Consider the following 27,003-nt stretch of genomic DNA (forward strand, 5'->3'; position numbering starts at 1 on the left):
GTACCAAGGATGCTGCAGTATTGGGTTGTCTGGGAGTTGGGCTAGATGACATAGCCCAACTCCACCTTTGTGGCAGTGTGGTCACTCTGTGCTTCCTTACACAGAAGCTCTTTTGCCTGTTTTGCTCCTCATCTCCTAGTTTGGAGAGATCTTTGTGGAGATCTTCATAGTATGCATTGGTTTTCATCACCGAGATTTACCATTCTGAGTTCTCTTGTTAACATGCTAGGCATAAGAATGTTATTTTGATGTATTTATATTGATTCGGTTTTTCACGCTTTACCACAAATCACCTTGAGTGTAATGTCCCTGGCAAAGCAACCAGATCTCCTCACCATCTTGATCACATTCAGACTTTTCAGACTGAATGTATACTTGCTATATTGAGAATGTCAGTGTGCTGCACACTCGAAACTGTGGGGAATCCCCTGCGTATGTTTCTATATCGGGTTCTATAAACTGTGATCAAGTTCAATTTGTGCAGGACTCAGAAGACAACCTACTTGTCTACAGCTTCCTATAACATCTATCCAACCATTTCACATTGAACATGTGTTATAATTCTGCTTGTCCTGCAACTGTCGGAGAGCCAAAATCGTATCGAGGAAGGTCTGATATACATACAAGTTGATATACAGATGTTGTTTTGCTTTCAGAATAGTCAGTGTTGTCTTGTAATCTCACTTTGTATGCACAACAGCTTTCCTGCTATCTTCATGGCTCACACAGCCTACGAGCAAGTTCGGCTCCAGCCTCATGAAGCTCATGTAGCGATATCTCATTTGGGACCTAGTGTTACGAAGGAGGGTGGTGCCTTTGGCCGGTGGGAGTTGTGTGCAAGGCAGGATAGGACCATTTACAAAGCAAATATCAAACCCTCCAATTGTCCAACAAATGAAATGACACAAGACGTAAGAGATGTGACCCTGACCTTTACTGGTGCCTCTGAGAGAACATTCCACTATGCCTTTAAGAAACACGCGATTCTCTGTTGTTTCTGCCATGACAGACCAATATTGAAACGCTTCTGGAAGAGTGCTGATGTATGAGGATTCTTAGGAGATACAAGATGTTGATTCTATAGAGTCACTTGAGCAAAGGGCAGCTCTTTTTGCAGCACTGTGCCCATTTGAGCTAAAATAATAATAATAATACCGTAATTTATTATTTATACCCTGCCCATCTGGCTGGGTTTCCGCAGACACTCTGGGTGGATCCCAACACAATTTTAAAAACACCAAGCATTGAAAACTTCCCTAAATAGGGTTTCCTTCAGATGCCTTCTAAAAGTCAGATAGTTGTTTATTTCCTTGACATCTGATGGGAGGGCATTCCACAGGGTGGGCGCCACAACCAAGAAGGCCCTCTGCCTGGTTCCCTGTAACCTCAATTCTCGCAGTGAGGGAACTGCCGGAAGGCCCTTAGAGCTGGACCTTAGTGGCTGAACGATGGGGGTGGAGACGCTCCTTCAGGTATACTGGGCTGAGGCCGTTTAGGGCTTTAAAGGTCAGCACCAACACTCTGCCAAGTTACATGTAACCCTATTTCAGCCGCCTAGTGAATATGTACATGGATCATGTACATAGTGATTACATACATGTACAGGCGAACTAATGCCAGTCTATTGGAAGAAGCAAAGATCCCCAGTTTCGAAGCAATGATTCTTCAACATCAACTTCGTTGGAATGGTCAAGTTGTGCAGATGCCTGATTGTTGCCTTCCAAAGCAAGTACTCTATTCTGAACTTTAAAATGGAAAGTGTAATGCTGGTAATCAACAAAAGAGGTTCAAAGACTCTCTCAAGGGAAATCTTAAAAAATGTAGTATAAACACCGACAACTGGGAAACACTGGCCTGCGAGCGCTCCAGTTGGAGAACAGCCTTTAGTAAAGGTGTCATGGGCTTTGGAGACGCTCGAACTCAGGACGAAAGGGAGAAACGTGCTAAGAGAAAGGCATACTTGGCAAACTCTGTGATCAACTCCCACCCGGAAACCTATGTCCTCACTGTGGAAGGATGTATGGATCCAGAATTGGCCTCCACAGTCACTTACGGACTCACTGTTAAAACCATGTTCATGGAAGACCATCTTTAATCGACTATGAGGGATTGCCAAAGAAGAAGAAGAAGATTATGTACATGGAAATTTGCTTCCATACATGTATGCCCTCTAGAGTAGGGTTGCCATACATCCGGATTTTCCTGGACATATACGGAATACCACATTTATCAGTGGCGTTGGGTGGAAATAGGCTAAATGTTCAGAAAAATCCAGACATATGGCAGCCCATGTTGGCAGTGCCGATTTCCCCTTAAAATAGCTTGAAATAGTTTGAAACGTGGCAACCCTACTGTAGACAATTTAAAGCAGATCAACAGCATACAATATATCATAGAATTGTAGGGCTGGAAGGAACCACAGGAGTCAACTCCCTGAAATGCAGGAATCTTTTGCCCAACTGTGGGCTTGAACCCATGGTCCTGTGATTAAGAGCCTCATGCTCTCAAGCGCAAAGCATAAAGCAGCATGGATTAACTACAGAAGCCAACCGCAACAGAATCGCCTCTGCAAGCACAGATACACAAATCTACATCAGATTAAACAGCCCCAATAAACAATATTAAAAGGATGGTTGATAAAAGACGCTAAGATTGTTAAAAATGGCTGCAAGCCACTGAAAGTCCTGGAAGAAAAGAAAGGTATTTGCTTGCCACGGAAAAGATTATCTCAAGCGGGTACCAGGGAAGCCGTTCTCGAAAGAGGTGTTGCCAAAATTCTTTTTTTTTTTTAAAAAAAAGATTTTTATTGGTTTTACAAAAAATTTTTTAAAACAATACAAACATATAAAAAGACATACAAACATGTATAGTTTCGTACCCTTTTTTTCATAAACCTTGTTTCTCGGACTCCCCCATACCTCCCCTTTCTGTATCCCAATGTCCAAAGTTTTTCAGCAACTTCTAAATAGTTCTGTCAAGCCTCTGTCCTCTTAATCTTTCCTTCATTCTAATCTTATATCGCTGTAACCCTTTCTTTCTCAAAACCTCGACATTCTAACATTCATGCAGTTTATAGTAGTCCTTAAGGTAAATTTTGAACTTCTTCCACTCTTCTTCCACCGTCTCCTTCCCCTGATCACGGATTCTGCCAGTCATCTCAGCCAATGTCATGTAGTCCATCACTTTCATCTGCCATTCTTCCAGGGTGGGTAGATCTTGTGTCTTCCAATACTTTGCGATAAGTATTCTTGCTGCTGTCGTGGCGTACATAAAGAAAATTCTGTCTTTCTTTGACACCAATTGGCCGACTATGCCCAAGAGAAAGGCCTCTGGTTTCTTAGGAAAAGTACACTTAAGTACCTTTTTCATTTCATTATATATCATTTCCCAGAAAGCCTTAATCTTCGGGCACGTCCACCAAAGGTGATAGAAAGTACCTTCAGTTTCTTTACACTTCCAACACTTATTATCAGGCAAATGATAAATTTTTGCTAGCTTGACTGGGGTCATGTACCACCTGTAGATCATTTTCATAATGTTTTCCTTTAAGGCATTACATGCCGTGAATTTTATACCGGTGTTCCACAACCATTCCCAGTCAGCAAACATAATGTTATGACCAATGTCCTGTGCCCACTTAATCATAGCCGATTTAACTGTTTCATCTTGTGTATTCCATTTCAGCAGCAAATTATACATTCTTGACAAATTCTTAGTATTGGGTTCTAACAATTCCGTCTCTAATTTTGATTTTTCCACCTGGAAGCCAATTTTCCTATCTTGTTTATAGACCTCCATTATTTGATAATAATGGAGCCAATCTTGTACTTTTGGTTTCAATTTCTCCTGGCTCTGTAATTTCAATTTATCTCCATCTTGTTCCAAAATTTCCCAATATTTTGGCCATCCGGCCTCCATATTGAGTACTCTTTCAACACACTCCACTATATTGTAACAACCAAGTCTTGAAACTTTGTATCAAAGAGAACTTCAACCATGTAACTTTCCCAAGGGTTTAAAGACAGTTCAACGTCCTAATGTCTTATTTGGCAGTCCGTTTCAGGGTGTTAAAACAGCAGAAGGCTTTTTCTTTTAGGTAAATCATGCAGGTTTTAATGTCCTCTTTTTTCCTCCCCTCTGCCCTGCTTGCTAGAGGGGAAACCTAGGTCCAATGTCAGGTTTAAATAGTCAAAGGATACTTCATGCGGATGCAGCTTAACTTTTCCGTTGCTTTAAACGTCATGCAGTCGGGGGAAGGCAGACTTCCTTAATTTTTTTCCTTCCCCGTTTTCAGCCAAATTTCAGGTATACTTTAGTTTCAAATAGATGTTCAGTCTTACTCACGGGTTTGTTTAGTCCAAAATTTACAGGAAGGAATCGGCGCTCTCCGTCAATGGCGACGCGGCTTCACCCTGCGGGCTGGGTAGCGACTCTCAGCACCGCGCTCTCCCGATGCCGTTCCGGAGCCTTTAAAAAGGCTCCTTCTGCAGTAAGGGGGGGGCGCTTCAGGTGCCCACCGAGTCTCCTTGTTCACAGGCTTCCGCGCCTGTGATTTTAGGGGTCCCCCGCTTGCCGTAGCGGGTCAGACCCAAACTCGCAGAGCAGTCCTCCTCCGGAGCTCGGAAAGAGGACCGCCATTAACGCTGGCGCCGACCGGAAGTGGTGTTGCCAAAATTCTTGCCAACTGGAAGTACATGCACACGAGAGTTTTTAACCCTGTTTTTGAGAGTCAGAAGGGGGCTAACAGAGAGGCGCCTTTTCAGCAGGGTTAAAAACTCTCGTGTGCATTTACTTGTATGCTTCATTTCATGTCTGGTGGATTTTTGTAATAATAGCATGTGTTTATTTATAAATAATACTTATTCTGTGCTAAAATTCTTGCTAACTGGAAGTCTTAATAGCGCTATCTGGAAGGGGCAAGTTCCAGAGACAAGGGGCCACTAAAAAATGTGCCCTGGGCCATGTCACAAGTCGACTAGCATCCAATATATTAGATAGCAATACATTATGTCCTCACCTTGAAGTAGTTTTATTTATTTTAAAATTCACATTTAAACGAACCAATATACCTATGCACGCTGTTCGTTTGTTTTTAAAGTAGTAAACATATGAGGGGGTTTCTTTCCAGCATTTTCGTTGTTAAAATATTTGTCACACAAGGCAGCAACAGAATGCTGACTGGCCAGCTGGGTATTGGAATGACACCTCCCACCATCCAAAAAATGCTAGGAAAATGGAATGCGGTCTCCAGGAAAAGTGCATAGCTGACTGGCCGTAACACTGAACAGAGCGCGCCATGTGGCAACCTTTTCTTGCAGGTCCCACTTATCTTCAAAAAATGTCAAAATAGCTGAAGAGGTTTCAGATTTGTTGGTTTCTTAAGCCCTCCTTGGGAATTCAGCTTGAACGTGGAAAGGGGTGAGCAGGAAAAGCTCAGCGAGAGCCCAGACACTTTCTTTAATGCTGTATTGTTTTTAACACTCGATTGGGAGCCGCCCAGAGTGGCTGGGGAAACTCAGCCAGATGGGCGGGGTATAAATAATAATAAATTATTGTTATTGTTCTTGTTATTATTTCTTGACTCTGCATGCAGATTCCCAGCATGTTTGCACTCCTGTCTTGGTGATGTCTACGCTGCCTTGGTCATATCCACAGAAGAGAAGGTGGCAGGAACCCCAAGGAGCTACGGGGAGCTGGCTTCTGGCACCAGGCCCGTTGGCAGGCCCACTCTGCATTACGAAGATGTCTGCAAACGAGTCATGAAGGCTGGCAACATCAGCCCTGCCGTGTGGGAATCCCTTGCAAATGGTGGCAGTGCTAGGAGACAGTCAAGTCATGTATCCCTAGCAGCGACCAGAAGAGGAATGACCGCAAGGAGGGCCTCAAGGAGAAGAAATGCAGTAGTGCATCTGCAGCAGCACATCTGGATGCCTTCATCTGCCCCAGCTGCAACAAAACATGTCTCTCCTGCACTGGTTTCTGCAGCCACAGCAGGCACCGTAACCTTCCAACAGGTTGACCTCACCCCCAAAGGCATATTCCTCCGTTGCCTCCTGGGATGGACAGGTGCCAACAACTCCCCAGCCAATACAGGATCAGTGCCAGTCTGAAGGGGACAGCCTGACTTGTGAAGGGAGCTTGCCAGACAGAGATGGCCACCGTGGTCGACCTGCGCTGCTGCCCACATGCAGGGGCGTGGCAAGGGGTGTGTGTGGGGCAGTGGCGTAGCGTGGTGGGTGCAAGGGGGCCTGGCCGCACCGGGCACAACATCTGGGGGTTAGGGTTAGGGGGCGCAAATCCATGGGTTAGGGGGCGCAAATCCACGGGTTAGGGGGCGCAAATCCACGGGTTAGGGGGCGCAAATTACTTGCCTTGCCCCGGGTGCTGACAACCCACGCTACGCCACTGGTGTGGGGGGATGCTGCCCCTACCGAGTGTCATGCCTGGGGAGGTGACAACCCCCCCCCCGGGCAGATCAGTGTGGCAGCGCTCACACCCTCAGAGGGCAGATTTTTGTGACTGGCGCAATCTCCGCCGCGAAAATCCGCCCACTGATTGTGCAAATACGACCGGTGTGTGGTGCTGGCTGCCAGGGATGCACCCCTGCACGGGCGACGTTCGCATCCTCCCGGCGGGCAGCGCCACATGCTGGGCATATTTGCGTAATCGGCGGGTGGCGCTGGCACCCCCAGGAGGAGCGATGCACCCCCATGGGCAGATCGCCCCGCCCCCGGGTGCACATCATGTTTGCCCCTCCACCACTGCCTCCATGTTGGAAACCCTGCTCCCCTTAAGCCTTCTTAAGACTCATGCGCAGCTGTCATGCATTGGTGGGGTGGGGAGGTGCCTGGAGGATGCTGAGCTATTGAGAGGGTGAGGCCCACCCCTGGGTGGCTGCTTGCCTCTTTGCGCACGCAAGCCGAATGCCTAAAGAGGGCACCAGTCCGGTATGATGTCAGAATTAGGTAAAGGTAAAGGGACCCCTGACCATTAAGTCCAGTCGTGGCCGACTCTGGGGTTGCGACGCTCTTCTTGCTTTATTGGCCGAGGGAGCCGGCGTACAGCTTCCAGGTCATGTGGCCGGCATGACTAAGCCACTTCTGGCAAACCAGAGCAGCGCACAGAAACACTGTTTACCTTCCCGCCTGTGCGGTACCTATTTATCTACTTGCACTTTGACGTGCTTTCAAACTGCTAGGTTGGCAGGAGCAGGGACCGAGCAACGGGAGCTCACCCTGTGGTGGGGATTCGAATCGCCGATCTTCTGATCGGCAAATCCTAGGCTCTGTGGTTTAACCCACAGTGCCACCTGCGTCCCTTGATGTCAGAATACCATACTGAACAATTGTTCCAGTTGTATTTTGACTTTTTTATTTTGACTTGAATTTACTGATTCCTTTTCCTTGAAAAATGTATCGAAAAGTACTGGAAATAAAGAAGAACAATTCCTAGCCGTGCCCTTGCTTTGAAATTCTTTCGCCACAAATTGGGGCCGATTTCCTTTCAGGGTCAAGTCAAATCCATTTTATCAGCCTAGCACTTTTTAGATATGTTAATGTTAACGATGCTTTATTGTGAAATATTGCCAGCTTCACTGTCTTATTTTTTTGGTATTATTTTACAGTATCGATTTTGTTTGTTGAGAATCATTGTGTGCGTTGCTTTGGGCTGCAATCCTGTGCACACTTATCTGGAAGTGAGCCGAGTGAATGCAGTGGGACCAGGGCCACATTATAATGGTGCAACTGGAGCAATTGCACCAGGATCCATGCATGCAAGGGCCTCAGGTTCTGAGCTTTCATTTTTTAAAACGGCAGAATTCAGTGTTGCACAGACTGTCCTCTCTCCTTCTCCCGCTTCTCCAGAGCAGATCTGGGGAAGATTTAGTGGGGAGGAGAGGAAAGAAAGCTGTGTTACACTAGCAGCTATCCTTGTGCTGGCTTCTGATAGCAGAAGAGGGGGGTGAGGACTGAATCTGTCCCAAAGTTTTTATCCCTCCTGGAAGCAAAGTTCTAGACCAAAACATGATGGCAACTTTCTAAATGATTTTTATGAGATGAGCTGCACGTACTTCTCAGTGTTCTTACCAAATGATTTGCAGACGAATCCCCTGTCTTGCGGGACATCTTCGGGAGAATCAACCCTACACAAGGAATCAACCCTACACAAATTGAGAGTGGAGCTCCTAAGGTGGTTAGAGGGCACTTTGCACACCACCTTCTGGAAACCCTTGTAGCCAAGCTGGTGCCCACTTTGTGTATGAATAGGGTGAGCCTGTGACCTGGTTTCAGGAACTAAAGTATTAACCATCACCAAAGAATGGCCAGGCTGCCCAGGTATTGCAATCAGTGACCATTATTAGGTATCTTGGCAGACAGGATTTCTGCTTGTAGACCTGCCTCCTATGCTGTATGTATGATGATTTTGGGGTGGTCTTTGGCTAAGGGGGTTGGGCAATGTCCAAAGTCTTTAAAGGTTCCTGCACACTTTTGTTCGGGGTCTCTCCCTCCTTGCAGGGAGGGGAGGGAACTCTGTTGCAACAGAACAAATAAATAAATATCTGCCTTGCTTTCTACTGGATCCTGCCTCCATCTATTCTTCTCTGACACATCATAGACTTAGGGGGCTCAGTGTCCCATGGGGAGCTGGGCAGCAAAAGCCAAACCCCATTTTTTTACATCAGCACCCAAACCTGAGAGTAGTGGACTCTCCATCTAAAACATGTAATAATCAGGCCAGGTTAAGATTGGTTTGCAGCCTTGGAGCTGTTCTAATTTGCGGGGGTAACATACCCAGAGAAATTAGAACCTTTACATACAAAAACACATCACCTGGTTATAAAGCAATCCAAACTTGTTATCTCTGAAAAAAGCACTCACCCCCCTTTCGCAGCCATTGTCTATATTCATTAGATTTGTGTGAGGTCGCTTAGGTTGAGAATAGGTGACGGGCCCAAGACAGGAAGTCAGCAAAGGCAAGGACGAGTTAACTGAACTTAAAAGAGTATTTTCTTTACGATTATCAAGGTTCCCAAAATGTTTTTGATGCTGTGAAACACCACACGTTCAGTGAATTTTTTGCAGTTCCCAAGGACTAGTGCCATGCTAAATTTCTTAAGTCTTTAAGATACCACCACAAGGCTTTACTTAGCGCAATAACTGTCTCATGTGTTCCTTTTGCAGAGTGGGAATCAGCCCCTATTTGGGGACTGCAACAGGGCCCCCAACCACCTTGAGTGGCACTTATAAAGGTAAAGGGACCCCTGACCATTAGGTCCAGTCATGGATGACTCTGGGGTTGCAGCGCTCATCTCGCTCTATAGGCCGAGGGAGCCCATGTTTGTCCGCAGACAGCTTCTGGGTCATGTGGCCAGCATGACTAAGCCGCTTCTGGAGAACCAGAGCAATGCATGGAAACGCCGTTTACCTTCCCACCAGAGTGGTACCTATTTATCTACTTGCACTTGACGTGCTTTTGAACTGCTAGGTGGGCAGGAGCTGGGACTGAACAATGGAAGCTCACCCCGTCACGGGGAGTTGAACTACCGACCTTCTGATCGGCAAGCCCTAGGCTCTGCAGTTTAGACCACCGCACCACCCACATCCCTGAGTGGCACTTAGGTAAAGGTAAAGGGACCCCTGACCATTAGGTCCTGTCGTGGCCAACTCTGGGGTTGCGGCGCTCATCTCACTTTATTGGCCGAGGGAGCCGGCGTACAGCTTCCAGGTCATGTGGCCTGCATGACTAAGCCGCTTCTGGCAAACCAGAGCAGCGCACGGAAACGCCGTTTACCTTCCCGCCAGAGCGGTACCTATTTATCTACTTGCACTGTGACGTGCTTTCGAACTAGCTAGGTTGGCAGGAGCTGGGACCGAGCAACGGGAGCTCACCCCGTCATGGGGATTCGAACCACAACCTTCTGATCAGCAAGTCCTAGGCTCTGTGGTTTAGACCACAGCGCCACCTGCGTCCCTGAGTGGCACTTACTTCTGAGTAAATAAAATATGCATCTTGTGCTGTTCCTACCCAAACCTAAAGGTGGGGAACCTGTGGCGGACCAACTTCCATCACCCCTGAACTGGGTTGTAGCATGGTGAGGGCCAGGAGGGCTGTAGCCCTGGGCACATAATTCTGAGGGGGTGCAAGCCAGGCGCCCCCATACAGGGTTTCCTGCCCTGCCTGCCGCCGGGGTTCTCTGGGCCCCAGAGCCTGGTCTGGCCTTGCCTCCGGTCCTTGCTGAATGTCCGCCTGGCCAGCGTTGGTGTGGATGTGCCTGCCAAGGGCCACGTCAGCCAGCCTCCGTGCTCCATGTCTGCCTGGTGGTGGTGGTGAGGGTTGGGCTGGTGTGAGTTTTGTTTACCCTCCACACCCAGCCCTTGGTCCTGCTTGGTTTGCATGCCCCGGGCACCAGCAAAGGACGCAATGCCTCTGCCCCTGACCATTGGCCAACAACTGGGTAGCCCTATGAACAAATGAAACTACACAGCTTCTTCTTTCTATGTTGCAAGATTGGAAAGGAAAAGATGTACGGAAAAGATACACAGATTTCAAATCAGCGCGAATTTGTAGTAATCAAGCAACTTCTCCTAGAAATGTGTTAACAAGCATGCTGTAGCGCAGGCAAGAATCAGCTTGAATTGTGGATTAAGCAGCAGCCTATAGCTCCATGGCAGATCTCCTGCTTTGCATGCAAAAGCTCCCAGTTTCAGTCTCTGGCATGACTGGGAAAGACCCCTGCCTGAATGCCCAAAGAGGTGCCGCCTGGACAATACTGGGCTAGAGGGACTCCCCTTGGTTTGAGGCAGCTTGCTATGTTCACCTGGAGTCTGCCAGAGCAGCCCTACGGTCTCTAAAAATGTACAGGCCACTTAGGATACCTCGCTTGGCAGATGAATGTAATATTCATTTCACCACTGCCTCATTTAATGCACTCACAGATGCCAGCACTTAAATACTGGGTAAGCAAACAAGCTTAATGTTTCCACAGGCTATCTCAATGCTATAGTATGAAAAGGAAATTGACATTTTAGCAAGGTGTAACGGTGCTGCTCTACTCTACTTTGTCAGCTCAGTTCTGATGTTCAGTTCTGAGCACTGCAGTTTAAGAAGGAAACTGCCGAACTAGAAAATGCCCACAGAAGGTTGACAAAAGCAGCGAGGGCCATTGACCAAGTCCTGGGAGGAAAGGTTGAAGGAGAAGCATAGCCTAGAGGCAAGATGGGAGCCATCTTCAGATATCTGAAGGGCTATCATAGAGATGGTGGAACAGATTCATCTTGCTATTTCAGAGGGAAGGACCTGTAGCCATGGGTTCAAATTGCAAGAAAAAGGGTGTAGAACTAATATGACAGAAAACTTGTTGACTGCATGAGCTGTTTGACAGCAAAACAGACCGGGGACTCTCCTTCTAACCAGAGGCCGGTTGGCCAACCATCAGGGATGCTGTCGTGGTGGATTTCCTGCATTGGCCATGAGTTGGACAGGATGACCTTTGGATCCCTTCCAGTTCTGTGCTTCTATAGCACATCTGTTTCAGATTAGCGGCATCAGTGGCGTAGCGTGGGGGGTGCAGGGGGGGCCGGCCGCAACATCTGGGGGTTAGGGTTAGGGGGCGCAAATCCATGGCTTAGGGGGCGCAAATTACTTCCCTTGCCCTGGGTGCTGACAACCCACGCTACGCCACTGAGCAGCATTAGAAACCTCCAAGTCAGTCGATGCCCTAGCAATGTTTGATCCAAAGAGAGGCAATGCACAGAGTGCTCATAAGCACATAGAAAAAGCTCCAGCAGAAACACACACAGAGAGAGTCACAGATGGATGGATGGATGGATGGATGGATGGATGGATGGATACATAGATGATGATAGATAGATGATAGATAGATAGATAGATAGATAGATAGATAGATAGATAGATAGATAGATGATAGATAGATAGATAGATAGATAGATGATAGATAGATAGATGATAGATAGAGATAGATAGATAGATAGATAGATAGATAGATATAGATAGATAGGAGTTTCTAGGGCTGGTTTACATGGACAAACCTTCACACCCCACCCAGTACATTTCTCAAATGAGTACTGCTACAGCCTGCCTGGAGGCCAGTCCTTTCCCTAAAGGTTCACCCCCAACCCTCTTTTTTTTTTGGGGGGGGTGTAAACTGGTTATTCAATTCAGTGAGCATATCGAACAGCTTACCAGGAAAGCCCCAGCCTTTTCAAAGGAGAATGAAAATCCATTTGCGGCTAACAAGACCCTACCACGTCTCAATCTAGAAGCATTCAGAAAAGCAACGTTCTCCACACTCGGAACGGCAGCAGCAAAATATCCTGCCGACACCGTCTGCATGCACAACAGCGAGGATGCAATGTGTGGAAAAGAAGCTCCGTTTCCTCTCATGACCGGCCGAGTCTCAGCCATCTTAGCCTAGGGATCTTGGGAGCAGGCTGGCCCTGGGAACCAGAGGGTTCTTCTGTTCCAGGGACTCCCTGACCCAGGCACCATGGAGAGCGACTGGAGAGCATTTGTACTGCCTTTGGCTGCTGGGGCTGTGATTCTCTCTTGCATGCTACAAGTAGCGGAGCATTTGGAGAACAGCTCCCGATTCTTAGGATAGCCATAATCCCTCCCCACCCCTGCCCAAATCCACATCCGCCCAGCAACACCAGCCTGGCGAGCCCTACTTTGTCAAGATGAAGTGGGACTTTGTCCAAGAGTTGGGAAGATGCAAAATTCGCGAGGGTGCGAGCCTTGTCTCTGCATCTGGGAGTAGCAGCAGGGGAAATCCGCTCCCTTTGCATGCACACTGTTCCTCTCCGTCTCCACCTCAGCAGCTGAGAGCCAAGAGTCGCCTGGAGAAGCTTTGCAAGCCCCGGTCCCCTAGCCCCCCACACCAATGGCTCACCTGCGCTTGCCCTCCGAGCCGTGGGGCTGGCGGAGGGCCTGGCGTGTGTGCTCAAGCCCTCCCCCCCTCCAGGGCCGGCTGCTCCCCTTCCCTCTCATCGGGGGCGGCCCAGCAGAGAGGGCCCCCACCCCAAAGCCGCCCCCCCACCCATAGGGCCCTGGGGAGGGGAGAGGGACGAATCCGGGGCGCTCGGTCGGAAGAGCATCCAGCTGCGGCCGCCTGGCCCACCTTGCGCGCTCCCCGACGGGCTGCGGGACTGCGGGTGGGGCCCGGCAGGCGCTCCCCTCCGGATGCCCGGAGGAAGAGGGCATCGCCGAGGGGGAGGGGGAGGGGCGACCCCTACCCGTCACCAATACCCCCCTGGCGTGCACGCGCCCGGGCATCCTCGACTTCCTGGGCGGGGCGGGGGACACCGAGATGCCCTCCTCCCCCGAGGCACATGGCCACGATCCACGAAGGGCCTGTGGCTGGAGCCCCCTCGGCGCCGGGATGGGGGGCGCCCGGCCGGCTCTGCGCTCTCCTTACCTGGCATCGGCCGAGCGGGCTCCGACGGCCGCTTCCAGCCCCCGTCGTGGCCGGACGCGTCCCCGGCCGCCGACCCGCCTCTCGGCGCGGGCGCCGGGCTGGCCGAAGCGAGCTTGGCCGGCGGGGCTGCTGCGCGACGGGGCGAGCGGAGCGGCGGCGGCGGGAGCGCGCCCGGGCGCGCCGCTTGCGATGACGCGGCCGGGGGCGCGGCTCCGCGGATCGGCCTGCCCCCCCCCCCCCCCGTCGCAGGAGGACCCCCGTCCGCGCCGCCAGCCAGCCAGCCAGCTGCCTCCGATGGGGCGCGCGCGGGGATGCCCGGCCACGGCGCCCCAGAGGAGCCTCGCCGGAATCCCCCGAGGCAGTGGCGTAGCGTGGGTTGTCAGCACCCGGGGCAAGGCAAGTAATTAGCGCCCCCTAACCCTAACCCCCAGATGTTGCGCCCGGTGCGGCCGGCCCCCCCCTGCACCCCCCACGCTACGCCACTGCCCCGAGGGGCGCCTCGCCGCCTCTGCGCCAGGTGCCCATCTGGCAGGAGAATGCAGATATGGGGACACCCTCCTTTCCCCGGGGATGGACGCGCCATAGGATGCCCGGGGTGGCGGAGCCAGGCGCAGGTGCCCATCTGGCAGGAGGAAGCAGCACAGTTGGACGTAGATATGGGGTACCCAAAGGACACTGAGCGCCTGCCTGCCGCTGCACAGTGCCCTCCTTTCCCCGGGGATGGATGCGCCATAGGATGCCCCAGGTGGAGGAGCCACTTGCGTCCCACCCCCCCTTGGTGTTTCCCTTTTAAAGAAAAAAATATTTATGCTTTTCAGGTTCATACATTTCTTTTTCCCCCCAAACGATATTAAAGTTTTTTAAAAATATAACAATGAAAAAATAAAAAAATAAAAAGAAACAAAATACAACATAAAAACAGTTAAAAAACAAATAATTTCCCATACCATATCTTCCTTACGCTTATTTCCCCAGACCTCCTCATACCTCCCTTCTTTGTATTCCACTTCAATTTGTTAGTTCAGCAAATCCTTACCATTAAGCTTTTACCCATTTATAAACCTTTTTTTTTGTATCTCCTAAAGCATTACAGCTGGAAACCCCTTAGTTTCTATCCAACATCCTTCTAACATTCATTAATTTTACAATATTTCTGTAAATAGTCTTCAAATTTCTTCCAGTCTTCTTTCACCATCTCTTCTCCCTGGTCTCAGATTCTGCCAGTCATTTCTGCCAATTCCATGTAGTCAGTCACCTTCATCTGCCATTCTTCCAGAGTGGGTAAATCTTGTGTCTTCCTCAGGTTCATACATTTCACTAATTTTACAATCATTTCAACATTTCAGAACTTGACTTCCCCCTCTTTCTGCGGTTCCATAAATTTATTTTTAATATCTTCTGCATATCCAAATTAACTTAATTTACTCATTTATTCATCTACTTTAAATATATATTCTTGTAAAACTGCAGGTTATTACAATAATCCTGCCCATGTTCTTATCTGCTTACAGTTTATTTGCAAATATTCAAGGAACCATTTCCATTCTTTTATATAAAGCTTGTTATCTTTATTTCTTATTCTTCCGGTAAGTTTCGCTAGTTCTTCATATCCCGTAAGTTTTTGTATCCATTCTTCCTTTGCTGGGACTTCTTCTTTCCATTTTGCGGCAAGTAACATCCTTGCCACTGTAGTAGCATACATGAATAAGTTTCTATACAATTTAGGTAGTTCTGTACCTATAATTCCCAAAAGAAAAGCTTCTGGGTTTGGTTGTTGTTGTTTTTTAACAAACATTATTTTATACATCCTTTTCGATTCATTATATATCATCTTCAAGTAAGCTTGGTGTATCTGTTATCCACAAGCGAATGCTGGCAGGTTGCTTCCCCAACGTGCCGCCCCCGCCTCACTTACCTTCAGGGCTTGGGAGGAACCGGGCGCACCACACAAACAGGCCTGTGCGCATTGAGACGGCTGTGCAAATGGAGATGGTGGCTGTCTGACATCTTCTCATGCTTTGCAATGTGGCCGACAGCTCCTTCAGCAAAGGTGTGTGTGTGTGTGTGGATTCAAGCCCTGGTTCAAAAGATCTTAGATCCCTGAAACAATGTCCCTAACTCAGAGCTCCTCCCACCGACTAGTTCATTTCACTTTTAATTTGCATACGGCCTTTCTGTTTTCTAAGATCACCCAGGACAGTCCCATCTAGCTCTCCCCACGAAAGCCCACCCTATCCCCACAGTCACTATGTGGAGCCTTTGTACTGGGGGGGGGGGGCGTATATCTCTGAATACAGCAGGGAGCCTGGAATACATAATTCTCTTTTTTAAATACAGTGGTACCTCGGGTTACATACGCTTCAGGTTACATACGCTTCAGGTTACAAACTCTGCTAACCCAGAAATAGTACCTCGAATTAAGAACTTTGCTTCAGGATGAACAGAAATCGTGCTCTGGTGGCGCAGCGGCAGTGGGAGGCCCCATTAGCTAAAGTGGTGCTTCAGGTTAAGAACAGTTTCAGGTTAAGAATGGACCTCCAGAACGAATTAAGTACTTAACCCGAGGTACCACTGTACCACTGTACAGTGGACGCTCAGGTTACGAACATGATCCATGCGGGATGCACATTTGCAGCCTGCAGCGTCCGCAACCCACAGCGGCGTGTCTGTGCACGCGTGAGTTGCGATTCAGCGCTTCTGCGCAACCACCGAAACCCGGAAGTAACCCATTCCGGTACTTCCGGGTTTCAGTGGTCCGTAACCTGAAAAATCGCAACCTGAAGCATCTGTAACCCGAGGTATGACTGTATAATTTTTATTAATTTTTCTATTTTACAATTTAAAGTACTCATTTTTACATCCTTAAAATATCAACAACTTCCCTTCTTCTCTTTCCATGGTTCATTTTACATATCATAAATCCCTGCATATTTTGCAGAAACTAAACCATTCACTATTCCATTATTATATCCATCATAATTTATTTACACTGTTGAATTTATCTTAATGCAGCCAGCGTTTTCAGCTGTATGGAATACATAATTCACCGGAACATCTGTCCTGGGTCTTATGCATGGGCTCAGGCGTCCCAAAGGATTTCTTTTCGCCAGCGATCCTTCAGGGACAGAATTCCCTTCTGAGTTCCCTGTGGCCGCAGTCAGTGGAATGAAGCTTCCCAGCAACACACACTCCTCATGAGTAAACAAAAGGGACTCATTTAAGGTTGAGTCCTAATGGCTAGGGACGCGGGTGGCGCTGTGGGTTAAACCACAGAGCCTAGGACTTGCCGATCAGAAGGTCGGCGGTTCGAATCCCCGTGACGGGGTGAGCTCCCGTTGCTCGGTCCCTGCTCTTGTCAACCTAGCAGTTTGAAAGCACATCAAAGTGCAAATAGATAAATAGGTACTGCCCCAGCGGGAAGGTAAATGACGTTTCCGTGTGCTGCTCTGGGTCGCCAGAAGCGGCTTAGTCATGCTGGCCACATGACCCGGAAGCTGTACGCCGCCTCCCTCGGCCAATAAAGCGAGATGAGCGCCGCAACCCCAGAGTCGGTCACGACTGGACCTAATGGTCAGGGGTCCATTTACCCTTACCTTTACCTAATGGCTAGCAAGACGGGTTTGCTGGCAGGATTAAGCCCCTCTCCCCCCGCAAAAGAAAACACGCACCCCCTGACTAAGCCAAATCAGATGCAAAGGCCAAAAATAATGGCGCAGCATCCCAGTTTCAAATGCAGTAACAAAAACCCATTTCCACACACAGTTACGTATAAAAATGTTACTCGAATACAAAGTTACTAATTTATATAGATCAATAACAATTCATTTTCCTTCCTAACCCCACCCCACCCCACCCAAACAGACCTTTCCCGGTCAAAACTCTGCTTGCTTTTTCATCCTGCCTGACACTCTAAATTTGGTGAGGCTTATTTCAGAACAAACAGACCTAGGTTTGGATTGTGTAATCCTCTGCTTCTGATAAACCGAACGGCCAGCTCTCTGTTCTGCACTGCTTGTCAAGCATGGAGAGGAAAGGTGAAGTATTTCTGCATACACTCGGGAACTATGTGGCGGAGCATAAAAAAATAAAAATAAAATCAGTGGAGATCATGAGAGATGAAGGCATCTTGACAGTGGCAGCAGCACTGGGACGGAGGGGGAAATAAGCAGGTCACCTAGTGACTGTGCCCTAGGAGAGAGCTCCTGAGAGAGAGCACAAATGTGAGAATTTTGCCCATCCTTAAGGTTCTCCTGTGGAAAAACGAGAAGCTCCCCTGTTAATTAATCATTTTAAAGAGGCTCTAATTAACCACCATATGCTCAGCCTCACCAAGTACGGAGCATAACACATGATGCTATCACTAATCATGCTGCTCATCATTGAAGGAACGGGTAGGTAGCCGTGTTGGTCTGCCGTGGTTGAAACAAAATAATTTTCTTCTTCTTCCAGTAGCACCTTAGAGATCAACTGAATTGGCCTCTAAGGCAGTGTTTCCCAACCGGTGTTCCGCGGCACACGAGTGTGCCGTGAGACACCGGCTGGTGTGCCGCGAGATGCCTGGAGGGAGGCGGGCGAGTCGGGCGTCGAGAGGCGGGGCGGCGGCGGCGAGGAGAGGCCGCGCCTCCTGCTGCTGCCTGGCGCTCCTCCTCGCAGCCGGCAGCGCTGCCTGGGCGCCTCCGCGCGACTCTGCCTCGCTGGGTTTGGTCTCCCAGCAGAGACGGGTCACACGCGCACCTCCCTCCCTCCCTCAGCCTGCGCGGAGGGAGAGCCAGAGAGAGGCATCGCTCCTGCGCGGCGGGAGAGGGAGCAGCCGGAGCGATGCCCCAAACGAAGGCATGGGACCGGAGGGGAAATCCTCCCGGCGTGACGCTGCGCGCTGACGTCACGGGGCGGGGCTTCAATGGTGGTGTGCCGCGAGATTTTTTTTCAGTAAAGAGGTGTGCCGTTGCCCAAAAACGTTTGGGAAACACTGCTCTAAGGTGCTACTGGAAGAATTTTTTTTTTTAAATCATTGAGGAAACGCCTTTACAGAAACATTGGAAAGTGTGGCCGTGCGACAGGAGAGGAACAATACAGTGGTACCTCAGGTTAAGAATTTATTTCGTTCTGAAGGTCCGTTCTTAACCTGAAACTGTTCTTAACCTGAGGTACCACTTTAGCTAATGGGGCCTCCCACTGCCACCGCGCGATTTCTGATCTCATCCTGAAGCAAAGTTCTTAAACTGAGGTACTATTTCTGGGTTAGCGGAGTTTCAGGCTAAGAACGGACCTCCAGAACGAATTAAATTCTTAATCCAAGGTACCACGGTATTTCACTTGCCCTCGATCATCGTTTAGGCACATTATGCTCATGTCCGATTAATTCCATTGCCAATCACTTGTAGAGTTTATTTTTCTACAGTTGTTCAGAATACCCAGCACAGAGCCGCCAATATGACTTTGGCCACATTGCAATAATGCAGGAAGACCCAAGTGCCTTCCAAGTCCCAGGAAGATTTGTTGTTGTTGTTTAGTCGTTTAGTCGTGTCCGACTCTTTGTGACCCCATGGACCAGAGCACGCCAGGCACTCCTGTCTTCCACTGCCTCCCGCAGTTTGGCCAAACTCATGTTGGTAACTTCGAGAACACTGTCCCACCATCTCGTCCTCTGTCGTCCCCTTCTCCTTGTGCCCTCCATCTTTCCCCAACATCAGGGTCTTTTCCAGGGAGTCTTCTCTTCTCATGAGGTGGCCAAAGTATTGGAGCCTCAGCTTCAGGATCTGTCCTTCCAGTGAGCACTCAGGGCTGATTTCCTTCAGAATGGATAGGTTTGATCTTCTTGCAGTCCATGGGACTCTCAAGAGTCTCCTCCAGCACCATAATTCGAAAGCATCAATTCTTCGGTGATCAGCCTTCTTGATGGTCCAGCTCTCACTTCCATACATCACTACAGTGGTACCTTGGGTTACATATACTTCAGGTTACATATGCTTCAGGTTACATATGCTTCAGGTTACAGACTCCGCTGACCCAGAAATAGTGCTTCAGGTTAAGAACTTTGCTTCAGGATGAGAACAGAAATCATGCTCCGGCGGTGCGGCAACAGCAGGAATCCCCATTAGCTAAAGTGGTGCTTCAGGTTAAGAACAGTTTCAGGTTAAGTACGGACCTCCGGAATGAATTAAGTACTTAACCCGAGGTACCACTGTACTGGGAAAACCATAGCTTTAACTATACAGACTTTTGTTGGCAAGATAGATAGTTTAGATAATTACTTGAGATTAGGGCAAAACATCCTTACTGGCAGAAGGAAGCATCTGCTCATCTTAGCATGGCACATCAATTGGACCATCTGATTTTAGCTTCCAGCACTGAACCAGAATTCTGGTTACCATTTTGTGATCTCTGCTCTTCTTAAATGGAACATGTGTCTGCTGGCAGAGCTACGGATAATCTCTCAAAAACAGGCCTGTTTCTGGCTTCCTTCCTTGATTACAGCCTTCATCCTGGCCTGCCTCTGCCTGGCGACCCACAACTTCTGCCTCTGCCAGAGTTGGACCTTCCCAGTATTGGTATTGCTAGGGGCCTGGCAGGCAAGCGGCTTTGGGAAAGCAGCTTCCAGTGAGTCCATGACAAGGATCAGGTTGAATTATTGTTGGGGATAATTCAGACTGAAATTCCCAGGTGTCAAAAAAAGTTATTTTTGTATGCAACAACTGCAGCCTGTGTTGTGTTTGCCCCCAAATGGAAAATGAGCAAGGTCCCAACTAAAGAAGAATGGCAACTTAAGTTGACAGAATATGCACAGCTTGCAGACTTAACATATAGAATAAGAGGACAAGAAGAACATAGGGTTAAAGAAGATTGGAAAACGTTTATTGAGTCTAGGAAAATAACTGTGTACAGCCAAAAATACTGGCAGCATTAAGATAAATCCAACAGGGTAAATAACCTTTGATTGATGTAATAACGGAAAACTGATTGGTATAGTTTTTTGGGAGTAAAATATGCAGAGATATAAGATATGCAAAACGAACCATGGACAGAGAAGAAGGGAAGTCACTGATATTTTAAGTATGTAAAAGGTTTATCTGGAATTGTAAAATGGAAAATTTAATAAAATATATATTATACATACAATGGTGCCTCAGGTTAAGTACTTAATTCGTTCCGGAGGTCCGTTCTTAACCTGAAACTGTGCTTAACCTGAAGCACCACTTTAGCTAATGGGGCCTCTTGCTGCTGCCACGCCGCCGGAGCCCGATTTCTGTTCTTATCCTGAAGCAAAGTTCTTAACCTGAAGCACTATTTCTGGGTTAGCGGAGTGTGTAACCTGAAGCGTCTGTAACCTGAAGCATATGTAACCAGAGGTACCACTGTACATACATATCTCCAAGGAAGGAGAGTCCACAATATCCTGAGGGACACTGTAAATGTAGGCGTGCCTGTGAAATGTGCACTTGTCCATTTGCTGAAAAAATGGGGCCAGGGTGGTATTCTCCTTTACAAAGCAAAATAAGCAAGTGTGGGAGGGGGATGAAACCCCCCACCCTCCTCACCTTGCTCTCTTTGGATAACTTAAGGCCTTTCCCCAAGACTAGTTCAGATACCAGAAATGGGCTTATCAACGCATCTTTGTGCTGGCTCCCACTACTGCAGTGATGGCAAACCTATGGCACGCATGCCAGAGAGGGCACTCAGAGTCCTCTCTGTGGGCACATGCGCCATCGCCCCAGCAGGGCCGTAGTTCCGTGCTGGGGTGGGGGAGGAAAAGGAGGAGGGCTCGCGCCGTCAGAAGCCTGCGGCACCAGGGCCTGGCGAGAGAGTGAGGAGCTGAGCAGGTATTGACTTTTGATGCTCCAGGGCCTTCCGCCTTGAGTTCAGCAGGGCTTAACTCCCAGGTCAGTAAGCATATATAGATGGCAACCTAAGAAGGGGCTGCTGGCTTTACATGTTTGCTGGGCATTCCCATGGAAGCCAACAGAGAAATTCATAGAATCATAGAGTTGGAAGAGACCACAAGGGCCATCGAGTCCAACCCCCTGCCAAGCAGGAAACACCATCAGAGCACTCCTGACATATGGTTGTCAAGCCTCTGCTTAAAGACCTCCAAAGAAGGAGACTCCACCACACTCCTTGGCTTCATTCCATGGAGGCTGCACTTCATTCCATGGAGGCTGCGATTAGACGGCAGCTGAAGAAACAGCAAAATATAATAATATATTTATACACCACCCATCTGGCTGGGTTTATTTATTTATTTATATTTATCTGTATATGCGCACACAGACAATCATTATTATCTCTTATTAAAAATTGGAAGAGGGTGGCTCTTAGTACAGCCCTCCAGTGTACACTAGTGGCCAAAATTGTGGAACCTTCTGGGAAAAATGTATTTCCGAGGTTTGATGGCTCATAACAGCACTTTGTTTTGGAGTATTACCAGTGCTTTTTTCCTGTGGGGCTGCAGGGGGACGCATACCCCTAAACATTTTGTGAACTTAACGAGAGAAGAAATTCAATGTATTTATTTTTCCTGATTTGAACTGTATTTATTTTTCCCTGGTGGTGATTTTCTTTCATCAAAATGAGAGTACCCCAAACATTTTTATTTTTATTTCTTTTAGGAAAAAAGCATTGAGTTATACCATAAAATCATATATCAATGGAAAGATAATTTAATGAAGAATGTAATGCAATAACTTTTATGAAGCATTCTTTATTGCAACAGCAGTTGTAAAGAAGAAACGTGAAACACACAGAAAAAATGAGATACAGTGGTACCTCTGGATGCGAATGTGATCCGTTCTGGAGCCCCGTTCGCATCCTGGGTAGAATGTAACACGTGTCTGTGGGTCGTGTTTCGCCACTTCTGCGCATGCACATGATGTCATTTTGAGTATCTGCGCATGCGCGAACAGTGAAACCCAGAAGTAACGTCTTCCGTTACTTCCGGGTTGCCGTGGAGCGTAACCTGAAAACGCTCTACCTGAAGCATATTTAACCCGAGGTATACCTGTATACGCGGGTGGCGCTGTGGGTTAAACCACGGAGCCTAGGACTTGCCAGTCAGAAGGTTGGCGGTTTGAATCCTTGCGATGGGGTGAGCTCCCGTTGCTTGGTCCCTGCTCCTGCAACCTAGCAGTTCGAAAGCACATCAAACTGCAAGTAGATAAATAGGTACCGCTCCGGCCGGAAGGCAAACAGCATTTCCGTGCGCTGCTCTGGTTCGCCAGAAGCGGCTTAGTCATGCTGGCCACATGACCCAGAAGCTGTACGCCGGCTCCCTCGGCCAATAAAGCGAGATGAGCGCCGCAACCCCAGAGTCGGCCACGACTGGACCTAATGGTCAGGGATCCCTTTACCTTTTTATGACTGTATGCAGGTTAAATTGCTGTGTTGGCACTTTGCGATGAATAAGTGGTTTTTGGGTTGCGGTTTGGGCACTCGGTCTCTAAAAGGTTCACCATCACTGCACTGGTGCAACTGTTCAGTTCAACTAGGCCCCAATTTTTGCTTTCTCTGCTGTGCTTGCACAAATCCTTGCAGAGGGAACCTGAAGACGCCCGAGGGTATTCTTGGAGTGCCAGCCAGATTGTGCACCCTCATGCCCCGAAAAACACGGCACAACTGACAATCGCTATAAAGAGCGCAGTTGGCGATGCGACCTTTCAGTTACAAAGGGCGTCTTTTTCCTCTTTTTTTTAAATGCTTATAGCTGAAAATGTATCGCCTCGCCGGCTCTTTTGGTTCCCCGAGTCATGTGCTATGCTCATGTCACCGCTTATTTGCATGTTAATTAAAATTGCCTAGTTGCCTTTCATGATGCTTAGCTACGAGGGGAGAAAAAAAACAACCCTAACAGATTGGCACTGCTGAGTGTTTTGCGCTTGGCCAATCAGTGTCTGGTTCGCAAGTATCACTTTCCTTAATTAGCGAGCTCTTCGGAGACTTCATCTCGTCCATCTGAGAAGCAGTCGAGTTTGTCGCTGGACCAGGGCTGTGCCATTTCAAGCTGCGCATAAGTGAACCTGGCCAGGCAGAGATGCGATGGTTAAGAGCTCTGCTCCACTGGCCTTTTCCTCAGCAATAAACTCCTTTCTGCAGTTAATTAAGGACTGCATGCCAGTTCCCCAGAGCAGCTGTAGCCACACTTCAGTTTAGCATTGGCCAAGATGACCATTCCAGGGCTTATTTTCACTCGGTAATTGCTCCTTTTGTTTGCCTGTGCTAGATGTGAAGTTGTGGCCAGGAGGGAGAAGTCTTATTCCAAGTGCCTAATTTCATTTCATTTCATTACATTTTATTTATGCTTTTCAGGTTTATACATTTCACTAATTTTACCATCCTTTTAACATTTCAAAACTTGACTTCCTTCCCCCTCTTTCTGCGGTTCCTCAAACTTATTTTTAATATCTTCTACATATCCTAATTAACTTAATTTGCTCATTTATTCATCTCTTTTAAATATATACTCTTTTAAAACTGCACATTATTACAATAATAATCCTGCCAATGTTCTTATCTGTTTACAATTTAGCTGTAAATCTTCAATAAACCATTTCCATTCTTTTATAAAATGTTTGTTATCTCGATTTCCTATTCTTCCGGCAAGTTTCGCCATTTCTACATATTCCATAAGTTTTTGCATCCATTCTTCCTTTGCTGGGACTTCTGCTTCTTTCCATTTTGGGGCGAGTAACATTCTTGCCACTATAATTGGCATACATGAATAAATTTCTATACAGTTTTGGTAGTTCTGTCCCTATAATTCCCAAAAGAAAAGCTTCTGGGGTTTTTTTTGTTTTTGTTTTTTTACTCAATACATCGATTCCATAAAACATATTTTGTTGCACTATGCAAAATATGAGCAAGCCAGGGCTGAACTGATACTACCCTTGCTGGTACCTTTCCCGGGAAAATCAAAGGCTCACTATGTCAGGTTCCTATTGGAAGACCGGACAAATGCTAGAACATTAGCAGTGGCAAAGTTTTTATCGGTGGTTGCAAGAACCAATGATCCCTATATTCTGAACAAAATGCTTGCTTAACCTGGAGGTAGGCTGTATGAATTGTGTATTGCTTTGTAACGATTTGTTGGGTCTCTGGACTGTAATAAAGATTGTTGTTGTTGTTGTTGTTGTTTACAAATGTTATTTTGAACATCCTTTCCATTTCATTATATATCATTTCCCAGTAAGCTTTAACCTTACTACAAGACAGCCACATATGATAAAAAGAACTCTCTTTCTCTTTACATTTCCAACACTTATTTGATTTAGATTTATACATTTTTGCCAGTTTACTTGGTGTTAGGTACCAGTGATATATCATTTCCGTATACAGTCGGACCTTGGAAGTCGAACGGAATCCGTTCCGGAAGTCTGTTCAACTTCCAAAACGTTCAAAAACCAAATCGCAGCTTCTGATTGGCTGCAGGAAGTTCCAAATAGGCCAGTTGCCCTTCCAAAACCAATGGCGGAAGGGCAACTGGCCTATTGTGGAGTCAGACTTGTTATGATAAAGTTCTTTATGATGTCATAGTTTTTAAATCACATGCTCATATTTATTTCACTAAATTATATATTAGGTGCACTTAGCAAATCTGTTTATAAAAAGCTAGAATTGCATTCCTCAGGTTTATTCCACGGAAATAACGCCCTGTGAACCTTTACACAACGAAGGGGGTCCTTTCATGTTCCTTCCAAGGGAAATACTTTTCATCACTTGAGCGTAAGAAAATAAGGAGCACATCTAAATGTGGAATGTTGGCTTCCCTTAATCTCCCTAAAGGGCCTGAAGCATCTGAAATGCGTTGGGTCAATAAATATCTCCTTGGCCTACCCTTGTCACTTTTTGCTCTTACTTCCAGTTCCTTCTGAAGGTTCCTACTTTTGTTTCATTGAATCACTAAAAAGACCTAGAATCGCAGAGTTGGAGGAGGCTGTCCAGTCAAACCTGCAGCTAAGTGGAGGAGCGGCAGGGCAGAATCAACTACTGCGGCTTCTCTGGCAGCTGCCTGCCTGGCCTCTGCTTAAATGCTTACAGTGAAAGAGAGCTCCCACCTCCCAGGGCAGTCTATCTGTCCCACTGGCTTACAAAGTCAGGCCTGTGAATTGGGCAGGGGCAGCTGGGCACACGTGGGACGCGGGTGGCGCTGTGGGTTAAACCACAGAGCCTAGGACTTACCGATCAGAAGGTTGGCAGTTCAAATCCCCGCAACGGGGTGAGCTCCTGTTGCTCGGTCCCTGCTCCTGCCAACTTAGCAGTTCGAAAGCATGTCAAAGTGCAAGTAGATAAATAGGTACTGCTCCAGCGGGAAGGTAAACGGCATTTCCATGCCCTGCTCTGGTTCGCCAGAGTCCACATGCTGGCCACATGACCTGGAAGCTATACGCTGGCTCCCTCGGCCAATAAAGCGAGATGAGCGCCACAACCCCAGAGTCGTTCGTGACTGGACCTAATGGTCAGGGGTCCCTTTACCCTTTACCTGTCAGCAACCTTTTCCAGCTCTGGGCTGGTCCACTGTCCCTCAGACCATGTAGTGAGCCAGACTATATTTTTTGGGGGGAGGGGGGAATGAATGAATTCCTATGCCCCACAAATAACCCAGAGATGCATTTTAAATAAAAGGACACATTCTACTCATGTAAAAACATGCTGATTCCCAGTCCGTCCATGGGCCAAATCGAGAAGGCGATTGGGCCGCATCCAGCCCCTTGGCCTTATGTTGCCTAACCCTGGATTAACCCCTCCATGGGATAGTTCAACCAGACATGCCATCATGGGATAGCTGTGTTCAGGATCTTGTGTGTGTGTGCGCGCGCGCGCTTGTTTTTAAAAACTAGCTCCACGAGGCTGCTTCTTTGAGCTGGAAAAAGACAATTCTCCCCCAGGCTGCTATTTTCCCTACCCACCCTTACCAAAGCTGCTATTTTTCCTACAGAGGAAAGCATATAATACAGTGGACGCTTGGGTTGTGAACGTGATCCGTGCGGGATGCACATTCGCAACCCACAGCGTTCACAACCTGCAGCGGCACGTCTGCACACACACAGGTTGAGATTCGAGGCTTCTGTGCATGTGCAAAGCACGATTTAGAGCTTCTGCACGTGCGCGACAACTGAAACCCTGAAGTAACCCATTCCAGTACTTCTGGGTTTTGGTGGTCCGTAACCCAAAAAGAACAACCTGAAGCATCTGTAACCCGAGGTATGACTGTAATTCAATGGCTGCTGTCTGTTTTCCCAAGCAGAGAACATATATTTAATTTGTAAGGGAAAGAACAGCCCGCGCAGTCAGTGTAGCATCACAGGTCAAATTAACAGATTTATGCAGCTGCTTGAAAAGTGGGTGATCTGGACCACTGATGTCCCCGTGACATCTAGTCTGTCCCTGGGATGTAGCATCAAATGTTTTTCCAGGATATGTTCTGCGGAGTGACGCTTGGAGGCTGCAGCCTGCCAGGAGATTGGCAGGAACTTCCATGGGCTCTGTAATTTACCTACCTCTTCCGTGGTTCCGCAGCTGGGCTGCCCTCCTTTGTGCCTCTCATCTGGCAGGTCTCAGACACACCCAGAAGGCATTAT

The 27,003-nt window shown here is 47.8% G+C and overlaps 1 protein-coding gene and 1 long non-coding RNA gene across 3 annotated transcripts in view; both read right to left on the minus strand.

Annotated features, from left to right (window-relative positions):
• Positions 1-13,535, minus strand: part of TMEM121 (transmembrane protein 121) — a 31,709-nt gene extending 18,174 nt beyond the window's left edge. For both annotated transcript variants that reach the window (XM_081194506.1, XM_081194505.1), the window contains exon 1: positions 13,436-13,535. The gene's annotated coding sequence lies outside the window, so the exon portion shown is untranslated. The remainder of the gene's footprint in view (positions 1-13,435) is intronic.
• The window catches only part of LOC308587137, a 74,817-nt gene that overhangs the window by 40,774 nt on the left and 7,040 nt on the right, over positions 1-27,003 (minus strand). The window lies entirely within an intron of this gene.

This window comes from Podarcis bocagei, assembly GCF_964188305.1.
Source record: "Podarcis bocagei genome assembly, chromosome: 5".
Lineage (NCBI taxonomy): Eukaryota > Metazoa > Chordata > Lepidosauria > Squamata > Lacertidae > Podarcis > Podarcis bocagei.